This window comes from Penaeus monodon, chromosome 16 (genome assembly GCF_015228065.2).
Source record: "Penaeus monodon isolate SGIC_2016 chromosome 16, NSTDA_Pmon_1, whole genome shotgun sequence".
Classification (NCBI taxonomy): Eukaryota; Metazoa; Arthropoda; class Malacostraca; order Decapoda; family Penaeidae; genus Penaeus; species Penaeus monodon.
The window spans coordinates 36,943,322-36,954,609 of NC_051401.1; positions in this window are offsets into that span (position 1 = coordinate 36,943,322).

Here is an 11,288-nt window from a genome sequence, read left to right on the forward strand (position 1 = left end):
TCCCCCTGACCTTTGAGGGTGTGGTTACCCTCTCTGAAGGGGAAAGGGGGGATACACTGCTCAAAATACCAGGAAAAGGTTTTCCCCCCATTCTTCTAAAAAGGATCCACACTACCTCTAATTCACCAGAGACTGGGGCAGTCTGATTCATTCCCGGCAAGTCCCCAATAACCGGGATCCTAGCACTTCAAGTAAATTTTGGAACATCGTCACGAGTTTTCGTGGGTTGCTTGAAAACTCTCGACCTCAAGAAAGGTGCTTGTTCAGTGCTCGAAATTTTCTAAGGAAATTCTGACTTAAGGGGAAATTTTGACATGGATTATTGGCCTAATAGCAAGCCTATATACCGGACTGAAAATACTGTAAAGTGTGGGGGGGACTTTTTTCCCCATTAATTTAGGGGGACAAGGCGTGTCCCTTTCACCAACTTTTTCAACACCTGCATGAACAGTGCTATTATCCAAAGTCAGTGTGGAGCTAAGGGCAATATCAGGTCTCAGACCTTGACTTTGCGATGATTTGTAACCTATCTATCTCTGGAATCACTGTTGGTGGGTCTTGTGCATTTAGCAATGGGGCAAACCCCCTTGGGCCAGAGGTCTCCTGCCCAAGCCCCCCAAACGAAAGCCACCTTGCCGCGTTGGGGGCTTGAGTCCCAATGTCTGGTGGCCGAACCAGGGGGCTCCCCCTACGGGAGGGGTCCCCAGTGGGTGAGAAAAAAGGGGTTCCTGGTGCACCAAGGCCTAAAGGGGATGGTGCACCCACCCCTATTCTTTCCCATTTTGGGGGCCAAGGGGCTCTCCCTTTTTCCGGCAGGCCCCCGTTTTACCGGGGAGCAGGACCTGGAGGTTGATGTGCGCACCTCGCCCTGAAAAGCTAGAAACACCCCTCTTTGGCCTTTTTTATTTGTTTTTGGGGGCTTGTGGGTGTTTTGGGGGGAAGTTGGTGGGTAAGGTTTTTTTTTGGGTGGGTGTGGTGTGTTGTTAGAGGCTGTGTATATTTTCCTCTTCCCCCTGTGGCTGTTGGGGTTTTTAAACCCCCTACAAAGCTTCCCCTCTTTGGGGACCCCCAGGTGGGTGGGGGAGTGGGGAAATGAAATTCAAATTTGTATAGTATACACATTTACAAAGATCTAACTCTCCCCCCTACGACCTACGCCCCCCCCGACCTTCCCCTCGGGAACATCACTGTCACTTTGGGCCTTTCCGCTTTCAAAGGGAAAGAATGGGAAATCTAATGGTTCCCAGGCTCAAAAACCAGGTAAAAGGGGGAAAAGCCCCTCTTTAAATCCCAAAGGAAACTCTTCCGGGGAAAATATAAAAGCTTTCATTAGTATCTATGTAGCCCATTGATGTGATAAATCATGGATCTTGATATTTTTAAAGTTCATCAAAAATGTTGAAGTATTAAACTTGATCCTCGCATCCCCCCACAGCGGGGTGGTCTTGATAGTTAGGTTTCGTCACCAGAAAAGAGTGACCGTCTGCTTCGATTGCGACTTCCTGGGCTAAAGTTCATGTTCTCCTCACAAAACCCTAAAAATCAGTGAAAGGGAATTGTTTTTCCCGAGACTAATGGGTATTCTGAGGAGAAACTTTAAGGAACTAAGATTTTAATGTATGGTATAAACTTTTTAAGAAAAATTTGAGGGTTTTGGAACAGTCAACACCACTCTTTTTTCTACTTTTAACACATTATCCTTCCAAAAGGGTTAAGTTAGCATGGTCCACCTCAAGGAAAAGCCATATGTCCCCAAACCCCTATGCAGTGTTTCCACTCCCCGGGGTTTTGGGGCATGGAGCCAACTCTTGCTTTTTTTAAAAAAAATAGAAAACCCAAAGGAGTTGTGTAAGTGTGGTCAAGGGGGCATTAAAGGAGAAACAACTGCCAGGCCAATATCTTTTTCCACTGCAAAAAAGCTCACGAAGCTTCTTAAAAGCTTGTAAAAGGTACAAATTTGAAAAGAATTTTTGGTAAAAAGGAGCAAGAAAAAGTTATTTTCCAGAGGCAGAGGTGTGCCCTTTTCACTCTAGGTCTTTGCAGGGTTCTACCCCATCCTCCCCCCCACCAACCCTTGCCTCCAGGCTTCATACAACCACACTCTCCCATTTCCCTTTAACCCTCAGCCCCAAATTGCTGACACTGCCTCTGGTGAGTTGTTCTCCCAGAAACGGAGTAGAGTGGGGGCCCTCTTGAGGAGCCCCCCCAAATGGAAGCCGCCTTGCCCGGTGGGGGGGCTTAGGCCCCAATTTACTGGTGACCGGGACCAAGGGCTACCCATACGGGAGGGTCACCATGGGGATAGAAAAAATGGCTTCCTGGTGCATAAAGGCCCATAAAGGGGAGGGTGCCCCCCCCCGGGTTTCTTTCCCCTTTTGGCCAGGAGAACTCCCCCCCTGTGTTTGCCGTCGTGGATCCGTTTACCAGGAGACAGGAGTCCTGGAGGTTAGCGATGCTGCCGCTCCCCTGCAGCTAGCAACACCCCCTTTTTGGGTCCTTTTTCGGTTAGACGGGCGGTTTGATAAACCCGGTAAAGTCAATCGGCTGGTAAAATATGGCGGGGTCAAGCAGGTACTATTTAGTGGGTAGCGCTGGGTCCCGGGACCTGCCTAAACTGTAATATGGCTGCGTATATTTCCTCATTACCCCTGTGGCTGTTGGAGTTTTTACCCCCAACTTAGCTTCCCCTCGTTGGACTCCATGGTGGGTGGGGGGGTGAGGAAATAAAGAATTCCATTTTATGAGTACACAAATTTAAAAAGACTACTCTCCCCCTGACGCCCTAGCACCCCCGACCTTCCCTCTGGAACTCACGTTTGTCACTTTGGAACCATTCCAGCTTCCAAAGGGAAAGAATGGGAATCGTATGGGTTCCCCGGGCTCCCAAACCGGGTAAGAAGGGGAAAAGTCCTCCCAATCCCAAAGGGAAAATTTTCCCTGTAATTAAAAGTTTTCATATGTAATCCCTGTGTGAAGACCATTGGGGTGTTAACCCTGTCTTGATATTTTCGAAGTACATCAAAAATTTTAAAGTATGTCCGTGATCCTCGCATCACCCACAGCGAGAGGTACCTAAATTTGGGGTTTTTCGTCACCAACGAGAGTGCCTCTGCGTGCGTATGCGACTTTCCCGGGGGCAAAATTTTTCATGTTTCCTCACAAAACCCTAAACAGTGAAAGGAATTGTTTTTTTCCCGAGACCTGATGAGGTTTCGAGGAAAAACGGTTAAGGAACGAAAATTTTAATGTATGGCGTAAAACTTTTAAGAAAAAGTTGACGGTTTGGAACAGCTACCCAGCTCCCCTTCTAATTTTTTATATTTGGGTTTTTCCAAAATCATTTAAGTTGGCTGGTACCACCTAAAGGAAAAGCCATATTTTACCCAACCCTAACGGTGTTTTCCACTCCCATTTTTTATGGCATGGAGCCAACTCTTGCCGTTTTAAGGAAAATGGAAAACCCAAAATTGTTTTAAAGTTGGTACGACAGGTCTAAAGGGAGATGAAACTGTCCAGGCCAATATCTGTTCCCACTGCAAAAAGCTCTGAACTTCTTCAAGCGAAAAAAGGTAAAAATTTGAAAAGAGTTTGATAAAAAGAAAGGAAAATTTGTTTTCCAGAGGCACGACGTGCCCGTGTGCTTTTGCACACCAGGAAAATCCTTTCTCGTTCTGGCCCACCTCCTTCCCCCCAAACCCTTCCTTCCAATCTTCTTACACCACACACTCTGCCACTTTTTTTAAAACCTCAGTCCCCAATTGCTGAAACTGCCTCGGGTAAATTCCCCAAAACGGAGTGGGATGGGGGGTCATTAAGAGACTCCTCCCCCCAAAAGTAAGGTTTTTGGGAGCCATCAGGTGAGGCTCCAGAGCCTCAATGGTGACAGCCCCAGCTCCCCTACCCACGGGGGCCCTCTGCTCTAGGCAAATGCCCCGCCAAAAGGCTCGGTTTGCCCTTTTCCCAGGAAAGGAATCCTGAGTCTGTTAAAAGACTCTTTTCAAGGTGGGTCTTTGGGGCCGTCAGAAAGGGCTCCGGGGTCTCAACATGACGCTCCAGCTGCCCCACATCACGGGGGCCTCTGCTGCTAGCAGAATGCCCTGAAGCAAAGGCTCAGGTCCGTTCTTTGCCCGGGCAAAGAAATCCGACCTGTAAAAAGGAACCTGTGGAAACTATTCCAGGGGTAAAAAACCCCCAAAAAGACTCCCCCAAAGATCCAGAAAGGGGACACCTAAGGTGTAGGGAAAACCTTGACCAGGTGCTGCCAAACACCTTATAAAAAAATATTTAAAAAGAACGGGGTCCCCTACCCAAGGGAAAACTGTCAGGAATTCTGCAAAATGGGAAAACTGCAACATCTATAGCTTCATGTAACCCATTTTTGTGTATCCTACAAGTTTATCCCAGGGAAAATCTCCGATTTCCCTAGGGATTCCAAATTTTAAACCCCATTAGGACTTTTGAAATGGACCTCAGGAGGAGTACAGAAATGGTACGTCAAATTTTCCCCTTTCCCAGGCAATCCCCCTCGACAACACTGCAGGTAAAGGGCTGTGAGAATAGGTTTGACACACCTTACACGTTGCATCTATCTACCTTCCTCCACAAAATCTAAAACATAAATGATTTGGAGATTCCCTTGGGCATTGCCCATCCATTTCTACTCTTGGGAGATTTCAAGGGTCAGCACACTCGGGGGAACCCTTTGTGAAACCCTCGGGAAGGGCCTTGGGAGTCCTTCTCCAAAGGAAAAAATGCAGTTTTATTAAACAGGGGGCACTCCACACTTTTCCAAAATTAAAACTGGGACATTCCCCAATATAGTCCTGTCAATTGTCTCACCTGATTCACAGATAATTTCACTTGGCAGTTTGGGAAACTTACATGGAAGCGCCCCTTTTCCCAAATATTTTTTGGGGGAGGTAAAGGGTATTCCAGCCAATGGAGTGCGAGAGGGGCGACTTGAACTGCGGACGGGAATTTTTTTGATAAACTGCAGTATTGCAGGGATCTTGATATTTCCAGTGTTTTTAAGAGGCTTTTAAATCTTTTCACATCACGAATTCACCTTGGCGAAGCATCCATTCCCAAAAATACGGGCATTACCGCGACCTCCGTACCATGGTGTCTATAAATCCCAAAAAGCGTCGAGCAAAAAAAGCGCTTTAAAGGGCATTTTAAACGACGCCCCATGATGAAACCTGATCCTTTAAAAAAGACCCGACCAAAGGCCCGGCAGTGCTAAAGGAGGCCAACGACGCATGGAGACGTATTCCCTTGATTAACTCTGGGCCCCCCTTACGGGGTATGGGACAGGTGCGAAATCTTTGGGAAAGAGCACATCACTGTCCCCACCGCTTAAAGATTGAGGGCAAACATCACAGAAAAAAAAGATGTGCTAATGAGCTAGCTAAACCCATGGCAAGATCTCCTCTGGAGCATCTTACCTGCCCGTTCTCCATTTTTCGGCTGAACAGGAACAACCCCAGTGTCGTTTTTTTCGTAACTGCAGCAAAACTTCCATACAACTTGCCTTTTTTTGCGAAGGGAGATGGACTCTCCCTTTGCGCTCGCCGTAAGACTGCCCCAGGAAGTGACGATATTCCATACCAAATGAATCTCACTTACCAGAGGGGTCCCCAAAAGTTTTTTGTTGGACCTATTCAATAGGATATATAGGGGGGGTACAGGCCATCCACATGGAAAAAGGGTATAATCATTCCCTTCCCCCAAAAGGGAAGGATGCTTCCCCACCAGGGAATTACGACCAATTTCCCCCACCCGCTCTCTGCAACTGATGGAGAAAATGGTAAACTTCAGGTTTCATGGTGCTAGAAAAAGGAAAAAGGCTGACTCCCTATCAAAATGGGTTTAGAAGTTGGATCGACCCCGATGCACTTGTAAGGATGAAAATGCTAAAAATTCCTTCGCCCCGACTCACATGATAGCAGTCTTCTTTGACCTTGAAAGGCTTTTACTACTTGGAACATGGCATACTCAAAGTTGTAGACATTGGGTTAAGGGCCATTACCTACCTTCATACAAGCTTCCTTCTAACAGGAAATTTTGAGTTCGGTGGGAAATTTCTTAAACTGGAAAATCACTGGGAAAGGGGGCCCACAAAGGGGTGTCTTTGTGCCCTGTTTGCCCTTGCTATAAATGACATTGTAAAAGGGTGTTCCCAAATCCTGTCCGTAATCTGTATGTGGATGACTTTTTCCTGTCTGCTCAGGGGGAGCTTACAGGGTATGCAGGAAAATGCAGGCTGCAGTAAATCAGTTGTACAGTGGACAAAATATCTGGGTTTAAATTTCCCCAAGCAAACCTGGGTATACTTTCCACAAACGAGGAAAAATTTCCCTCCCTTCCCCCTATTTGGACAAACCCCCGCAAATTTTTCCAAAAGGGGGAGTACTTGGGGCTAAATTTTTTCTCAAGGCTTACATGGTGCCTCCTCAAACAGTTGAAAATAAAGGCTACAAAAACACTTAGTATTTTGCGGTTCTTTCACATCTACTTGGGTGCAGACCGCACAACGCTACTACGGCTTTACCGGCGCTTATTTGTAGTAAGCTTGATTATATGTGAAGCTTATTCTCTGCAAACCCCACTGTTCTACGGATGTTGACTCGGTTCATAAAGAGCTCTCAGAAACTTACTGGGCTTTTTAGGTCTTCACCGTGAGTCCCCCGTTGCTGGAGTGGGAAACCCCCCTCTTTATTTTCAAGAATCATGAACCGATTTACTACACGAGCTACAAAAGGGTTCCAGGATCTCCTCATCCAATTGGTTTTCAACCCCCTTTAAGAAACCCATCCTAGGAGAGAATAGAAACTTGTGGAAAATCTTAATTTGAGTCTCACTAAGGTTCTGGGGTGTTGGAATTCCCAAATTTTCCCCCTTGGACTAATCAATTGAGCTTGATTTTTGGTTGGGGAAAGGGGGAGATCGAAACAGAAGTCCGAAGAATTTCTTTAGACATTTTTAAAAAAACCCGGGGGTCAATGCAAATTTTTACAATGGGTTTGAAATCTGAAAAAGGCGTGGTTTTTCGCAGTGGCAAAGGAAAATTTTCATCTGGCAGTCTTTCTCTACACCTCGATCTTCACTGCAGATTTTCATGCCATCCTTTCAGCGTTAAGAGACTAGAGATCTTACGACCATTCTGTTGTGATATTTGTGACTCTCGTATGCCTTACAACAAACGATTAAACTCATCACTCCATTTTTGAGGGGGGTTCAAAATTGGCTTGCACTGATTTAACTAAAAGATAATCTATTTGGGTGCCCGCATTTGGATCAGTGGGAAAGAGCGGCTGATCAAAGGCAAAAGGGGCTGCGCTCAGCCTTTTATGCCGTTTTTTATCTCCCCCACACCGACCTAAAAACCCCATCAGAATTGTCTTCGGTAAATGGGGGAACAATGGGGGCATACCTCCAGAAAAAACTGCGAGACATTAGAGATGACCTTGGCATTTTGGGGGACTACATCCATCCCAACCGAAAGTGGAAGTTTATTAACAAATAAAATCGGGCACACAAAACTACCCTGGGGCCATTATGGCTAAAAAGAACCTTTGTGAAAGGGTGCCAAGAGCCATTAACGATCGCACCCTGTGTGGAAAAGTCAACTTCTCAGCCCAAAAACTATGTACTTTCCCCCATATCCGGGAAAACGTATTGGGGGGGGAAATTTTGGGAAAAAGGGGGCTTTTTAAATTTCCCTTTGGGGCAATTTTTCAATAAAAATTTTAATTTTGCATAAAGTTTATCAAGTTTATGCCTTAACTAATATTTATGCTTTGATTTTTAAACTATTTATTTTTTTGTAAATTTTATTATAGATTTTTTTAAATTTTTAAAAAATTTTTAAAATTTCTAGTTAAAAAGGGATTCGCCGCTAAGACCTTAGCTGTTTTACGCGGCAATAATTTTAAAAAATCAAACAAACTCTTGAGGAACTCCTCCTCCCAAAATAAGTCTTTGGAGCATCAGGCCAGGCTCCAGAAGCTCAACGGTGCAGCTCCACTGCCCCCACTCCAAAGGGGGTCTGCTGCTAGGCAGAATGCCCCCGAAGTAAAGGCTCGGGACGCCTTTTCCCCGGGAAAGGAAACCTGAACCTGTCCCCAAAAACTCCGCTGCCCCAACATCCACAGGGGGCCCCGCTGCTAACAGAAGCCCCTGAAAGCAAAAGGGTCAGGGCCCCTTCTTTGCACGGGGAAAGAAAAACATGAAACCCGTCCAAGGGAAACCCGTGGAAAATATTCCCATGTAACACATTAAAAAAGGGACTCCGGATCCTGGAAAAGGGGCAGCCTAAAATGTGAGGCAACCTTACCACAGGGCTCAAACACCTATAAAAATAAAATTTAAAAAACTGGGTACCCAATCCCAAAGGAAATGTCGGGGAAATTTATGCAAAAAAGGGAAGACTGCAAAATCTTATACTTCAATAATCCAGTTTGTGTATGTCTACAAGATTATAACAGGGAAAAATTTTTCCATTTCCCTGAGGGATTCCAATTCAAGCCCCTTATAGGCCTTTGAAAAATGGACCTCTTTGGGGAGTACAGTAATGGTACTCAAATATTCCCCTTTCCCGCCTCCACCCAACAACACGCAGGTGAAGGCTGTGAAATAGGCTTGACATACCTTACACTACGCATCCTCACCTTTCCCCCCATAAACTGAACATTTATTTAGAAGATCTATTTGGGATTGCCACATCCATTTTTTACTCTTTGGGGGATTTCAATGGCCACATCACATCTGGGAGACACTTTGTGCAACCCTCGGGAAAGGGCCCCTTTGGGGTCCTTTTTCTTAAATAATGCTTTTTCTGAACAATACACCCCACACTTTTCCCAAATTTAAACTGGGACATTCTCCAAAATTTGACCATCATACCTCACCTGATTCACAGTTTAATTTACTTGGGAGGGCATGGGAAAACTTACATGGAAGCGACCACTTTCCAATATTTCGGGGGGAATGGTTTTTCCCGTCATGGGGTGCGAGATGGCGACTCGAAAATGCAGACTGGATTTTTTAGATCAACAGCATATTTTGGATCTTGAATGATTTCCATTGTGTTTAAGATGCTGTTATCACTTCACATCACGAAATTTACTTGCAGCAGAAACATCCTTCCCAAAAGAGGGGGATTACCGTCGCCTCCAGTACCATGGTGGTCTGATGAAAAGCCCGCTGTCAAGCAAGAAAGCGCATTAAGGGAGTTGAAACGACGCCCCAAAATTTTAACCTTTACGATTCAAAAAAACCCAAACCAAAACCAGGGTGGCTAAAAGGGCTAGACGGACGTCGTGGAACGATATCTTCCCCGATTAAATCTGGGACCCCTTAGCAAAAGGGATGGGCAAGTGGTAAATCGCTGAAGGCCATCCATGTCCAACCTCTCTGAAAATAATTCATAAATCCAACAAAACAGATGTGCAAAAAGAGCTACTAAAACCATGGGAGATCTCCTCCAGAGCATCTTACCGCTCGTTCTCCCCTCTTCAGGCTGAACAAAAACAAAACCCGTTTTCGTTTTTCAGTAGGATTTAACAGAACTTCCTATCTTGCCATTTTTGCCAAGAGATGGACTCTGTTTTGCACTCTGCAGTAAGCTCCCCCGGAATGCAACATTTCCCTACCAAAAATATCTCCCCAAGAGCTCCCCGAAAGTTCCCGTTAGACCTTTCATAGTATCACAGGGAGGGCACATGCCATCCACATGGAGAGATCTATACTTCCTGTACCTAAAAGGGAAAATGCCCCCACACCGGAATTACAGACCAAATTTTCCCCCACCAGCTGCTCCAAGCTGATGGGGAAAAAGGTAACTTCAGGTTACAGGCTGCTAAAAAAAAAACGTTTACCCTATCAATATGGCTTTAGAAATTGAGATCGACCCCAATGCACTTGTAGGATGGAAATGCTATACAGAAATTTTTTGCCAGCGATGTCACATGATAGCAGTCTTCTTTGACCTTGAAAAAGGGATACTCATGACGTACGACATTGTTTTTGAGGAGCTTACCCACCCTTTTACATAAAAAACTTACTTGCTGACAGGGAAATTTTTGAGTTCGGGTAGAAAAAGTTCCTCTAACCGGAGATGCTGGGGGTCCCCCAAGGGAGTGTCTTAAGTGTGACCCCCGTTTGCCATTGCTATAAAAGACTCGTAAAGGTTTTCCAAAGGGGGTCTCAGTAATCTGTATGTGGATGACGTTAAATTTTACTCTCAGAGGGGAAACTTACAGATGTGCAAGGACCATCAGACTGCAAAATCTTTTTACAGTGGGAAAATACAGGGTTCAAATTTTTCTCCAAACAAGACCATGGTATACTTTTCCAAAGACGAGGAAAAATTCCCTCCTTCCCCCTAGAGGCGCAAACCCACGCCCAAATTTGTCCAAAGGTGAAGTATTGGGGCTAATTTTTGACTCAAGACTTCTGGGTGCCTCAAATCAAACAGTTAAAAAATGAAAGCTCCAAAAACACTTTGTATTTTGCGGGTTCTTTACATTTATCTTAGGGGGCAGACCGCCAAAGCTTCTTCGGGTTTACCGATGTTTTTTTCGAGTAACTTGATTTTGGATTGAAGCTTTTCACTGCAACTCCTACTTTCTCCGTGTTGGGCTCGGTTCTATGAAACTTCAAATCTTACTGGGGGTTTCGGTCTTCCCTGTGGAGTCCCCCGTATGCTGAAGTGGAGAAAACCCCTCTTTCATTACACCGGGACTACATGAAACCCGATTTACTACACGAGACACAAAGGATTCCGGGATCTCCCACATCCAGATATCCAATTGGTTTTTAACCCCCTTTAGGGTACCGATCTTATGGTAGGAGAATGAGGAATCTTGTGGAAGATCTTAATTTAAATCTCCTAAAAGGTTCTGGCTGTTGGGAATTTCCCTTCCCCCTTGGGCTAATCAAATCGACTGGATTTGGGCGGAATCGGGAAATGGGAAATCGAACAGAATCAAGAGAGATTTCTTCAGCACATTTCTAAGTACCAAGGATAGATGCATATTACGATGGTTCGAAATCTAAAAAGGGGTGGGCTTTGGGAGCATGAGCAGAAGGAGACTGCACTGGCAGTCTTTCTCTAGAAACCTGCTTACTGCAGATTACTCCATCCTTTCTGCAGTTAAGATACTAAGATCTTACGAACCCCTTCTGTTTTAATTTTGGACTCTCGTATGCCTTGCAAGCAAACAAGAGTTTTTTAAACATCACATCCAGTATGAGGGAGGTTCAAAATTTGGTTGCTTTACAACCTA